Raw genomic sequence first — 4,364 nt, 5'->3', positions numbered from 1 at the left:
CTCTATATGTTTACATAAAACTCTATCAGTATTATGTCTTATAATCAAGTTCTATTCTTTCTATGCTAATGATCGCCCTATATTTATCTGTATTTCTAACTCACGCAAACATAAGATAATACCACTACAAGATTTATATATATTTGTGGGTATTTTTTTAGAGGGACTTTTTAAAAACCTCTGCAATATATTTTATATATGACATTTTGATAAACTCCCACCAAATAACTAACAATAAAACTACTGTTATCAATTACCACATAATTAAAACATTTTCAAAATATAAAAAAGCACTCCAAGAGAAAGAAAAGAGGGGTGAGAGCTCACCAAACCCTAAGCCGGCGATAGACATCTCCACCGCCATCTCCGTCGCCACCATCGCTGCCATCGCCGCTGCTAAAGTTCATCTCCTTTCTGCTTTCTACCATAAAGCTACTAAGATCGAGCTAAGGCGCCTCCATCATCAACGCGTTTCTAGATCCAATTGCAACGCCCAAGCCTCTGAGATCGAGAGAAAGCGCCTCTTCGGTTAACTCTCCTTGGCCAATGATGCCCGTGTTTTTCATCGACATTCTATCCCTTCTTTTATTATCTCTTAATTGATAACATTGTTTCAAATTCTCAAGCACTCCAATTGTATGATGAATTGTTTATTCTCTTAATTGAAATCCTGATAAATTGATTTTATTTAGAAACATCTATGTTGCATGAGGTGTTTGCTAAATCTCAAATTGGCTACGTCTATGATCACATAAACTGCACCTCCTCTGTTGAATGAGGATGATTATCACATGATGCTTAGGTTTTTTCTTTTTCTTTTCTTCTTCCTCAAAATAATCTTGCTGTTACTTATGTTGCTTACTCTATATTTTTTTCATATAGATTCCTCAGGGCAAGGAAATTTTATATTAAGAAAACAAATCTAATGTGTGTTAGCATGCTCAAGTGGAGGAAGAAATTTGGTTCAGCCACTATTATAGAGGTATTGCTTTGAATTCGTTAAATATGTCATATTATCATAATTAATTGTTAGTTTGAATTAGGGTGTGTTGATGTATAGGACTTTGATTTCAAGGAAATCAATGAAGTGATAATTCTTCCTTGAGCCTTAGTCTACAGCAAAAATCCATGTGAGCATGAATAACTTTACCTTAAATCCTCTTGTATTTGTCATGAAAAATAGGTACAACCGAGTAACTGAAACTTGTGATTTATCTGCAGGTTTTTTATAACTATATGTTTCTAAATTGCTTGAAATAATCAATTCAAAGTGTGTTCATGAATAGATTCAGTAATATTATTGTAAGAACTAATGAGAAGGTTCTTAGTTATAACAATCATTCTTTTTCACCATTTTACATGTGACATTGCACTGATGTCATTTTTCAAGAAAGGAATGAGAGGCTGTTTTATAAGCTTCTGATTGATAACATGGAGGAACTGCTTCCTGTTGTTTACACTCTGACTGTTGGAGAAGCCTACCAGAAATATGGAAGCATTTTTCGTTGACCGCATGGTCTATACATCAGATTGAAAGTGAAGTATGCTTTTTTATTTTTATTTATTGTTCTGTTTTAATCATTTAGCCTTTGACGTGAAAAAAAAAAAGAAAGATAAGAAGAGATAATAAGTGTTTGAGACTCTACAGAGGCCAGATCCTTGAAGAACTAAAAAACTGGCTAGAGAAGAGCATTCAAGTTGTTGTCACTAATGACGAGCGTATATTAAGATTTAGAGATCTTAACTGCCAGGTAAACACAGATACTGATTCTGGTTTCTCCCTTATTTAATTTGAAGTTTGTTGTTTGAATTTTCCATCATCAATGCATCTCTATCTAGTTTATTTTGATATATTAGTATTTTTATATATTTTATTTTGCAGGCTGTTGTTTTCACAGATATTAGTCTTGAGAAAGTTATTGAGTTCAATGATTTCTGCGACACTCATCACCTTCCTATTGCTTTTATCAAAACTGAAGTTAGAGGTCTTTTTGCAAAGAAAAAGTCAATTCTAGACTCAGAACTTTGGCATGCATGTGCTGGTGCATCCCCTGTTTCTTTACCTGCAGTTAGGAGCCGTGTGGTGTACTTTCCACAAGGTCACAGTAAACAGATAATGTTGAAATATGTTGTTGTTATTGTTATTATTATTATTATTATTATTATTTACCTAACTTTTTATATTTGGGTTTGCTCTTTTTTTTATATTGATTAATTAATTTATTTTGTGATGTTCTAGTTTCTTACCTTACCATAGTTTGATGACTTGAATTTTAATTAATTCAAATTGATAGATGATGAAGAAGAATATAAGGAGTCTGGAACGGATAGTTGTTTTTCGTCCTCATGTTTGGAAATTTCGATAATTCCGATGGTCTTGATGCTGAAGATATTCGTTGTAAACTAGGATCAGAGACATTTAAGATTTCTAGAAAAGCATGTCATTAAATGAAACAGAACACAAAATCATAGATATAATCTACTACACAAATGAAAGTAGAGAATGTAGATCACATAAGCAAAAAAGGCAAAGGCAGAAAATGTACATGAATAGGAGATAGGAAGAGAGGTTCCTCTTGGTGGTAGAATGGGTATACTTAAATTGAAAAAAATATGACTTTTTCAAAAATAGAAATTAATATCACAAGTATGTATGGTATCTTGTGTTACCTGATAACTGATTATTACAGTTTGTATACTTATACTTTTGTTTTTAGTATGATGATGTTTGCTGCAAGAGCAAAAAGAGGCCTATCTTCTAGCAGTGTTGGGAAGTCCATGCAGCAGAAAAAGTGTTTCCTCCATTGGTAAACTTACTGCAAAGTCAAAAGACATGCTACAAACCTTGCATTTAGCTCATCAAATCTATTAACTTAGCGATTTTATGATTTTGATATACAGGATTTCTCTCAACAGCCTCCTGCTCAAGAGTTGATTTCAAGGGATTTACATGGTAATGAATGGAAATTCAGACATATTTTAATTACAACAAATTAAAAGCTTAATAATTTTCTGGAAATGATAAAGCCAAACACAAACACACAACTTGGTCCAGCAATTGCGCACGTTAGGATTCATTCAACACGTTGGGCCCACTAAACTTTTATATAATCTTTGAACACTCATTCCATGGGTTTTAAATTCTGATAGTGACCGTGGTTATATATTAAAGTATTAGTTTATTACTTGTAAATTGTATTGGGTAAACATCAATGCTTATTATTTTCTATTTTCTTTTCATGATGATGATGATGATCAGGTTCCTAGATAAAGCGGCGATTGTTTCAGAAAGGTCAAAGGCACATAGATGGAAAGTGTGCACAGTAACACAAGTAGAAGAAGTGAAGATCCTAATAAGAATGCTACCAATAGGTTGAAGCACCATCATAGTGAACACATGCTTGGCACAGCTTCAAACATTCTCAGTTCAGCAAGGCAATGTAATGAACCTCAAACTTGAAGTTTTGTTTGTTATTCTTGTTATAGTTTTGAATTGGGCTAAGTGTATATGTGGGAGTTAGGAAGGTTGTTGTGGCTTACATTATGAACAAAAGAGAGTACAAAGTGTTAAAGATAGATGATGTTGCTCACTATACAATTTTCTTGCACACAAATAGTTAGTTATTTTCCTTTTGCATTGCTAGCTTGATTTAATTTCATATGTTTCTAAACAAAATTTAGTTAATGTACATGTATTCTTGTATAAAGATTATCTTTGGTATGTTACTTTTGTAAAATGTTATAATGTGTTTCTTTATTATTATTTAAATTCATGATCAAATTATTTAATAATGTGTTAATACTCTTACAAATGTAGTTAATTATTCAATATTAATAGGTTTATGGGGTGTTTGAAACCCACATAAATAACCATTTTTTTTAATTGAAAAAATTAGTTTGCGGAGATTTTAAACCGTCACAAAATAGTGAAAAAATCGTCACAAAAATTAGTTTAAAATTGTCATTGAACAGACAATAATCTACTGCTAAATAATGTCTTAGGAGTTTTATAAAACCACCACAAATAAATTCGTAATACCTCAAATTTTGGAGGTTTTAAAAACTGTCACAGTCCTTTTCGTGAGGGTTTCAAACTACCACAATCTGAAAAAAATCGCCACAAAATAACAAATTTTGTAGTGTACATAAAATCTGATTACAACAAATGCGACATGCTCAATATTATATAAATAAATATAGAATCTAAAATCCAATAGATCAATTGAATAGTAACACTTGACGGTTGATATTATTTTTGATGTGCCGATAATTGGATCATTACATCTTTCTCCATTCAGCCAAATTTGTTATTACTCTAGCTAATCCAACTAAAATATATATTTATAAAGTGATAATTAAATTAT

At 31.7% G+C, this 4,364-nt stretch overlaps 1 long non-coding RNA gene across 3 annotated transcripts; it reads left to right on the top strand.

The window, feature by feature from the left end:
* On the top strand, positions 590–3,713 carry LOC110267228. 3 transcript variants are annotated; one of them, XR_002354598.1, is made up of 6 exons: positions 590–982; positions 1,061–1,130; positions 1,391–1,751; positions 1,883–2,807; positions 2,902–2,953; positions 3,260–3,713. It is a non-coding gene; the product is annotated as an uncharacterized LOC110267228 (long non-coding RNA). The 3 variants fall into 3 exon arrangements; XR_002354599.1 differs by having other exon boundaries at positions 1,061–1,541; positions 1,649–1,751; XR_002354597.1 differs by having other exon boundaries at positions 1,061–1,751.

Source organism: Arachis ipaensis, chromosome B09 (assembly GCF_000816755.2).
Source record: "Arachis ipaensis cultivar K30076 chromosome B09, Araip1.1, whole genome shotgun sequence".
Taxonomy (NCBI): Eukaryota; Viridiplantae; Streptophyta; class Magnoliopsida; order Fabales; family Fabaceae; genus Arachis; species Arachis ipaensis.
This window is presented reverse-complemented; position numbering and strand designations above follow the sequence as displayed.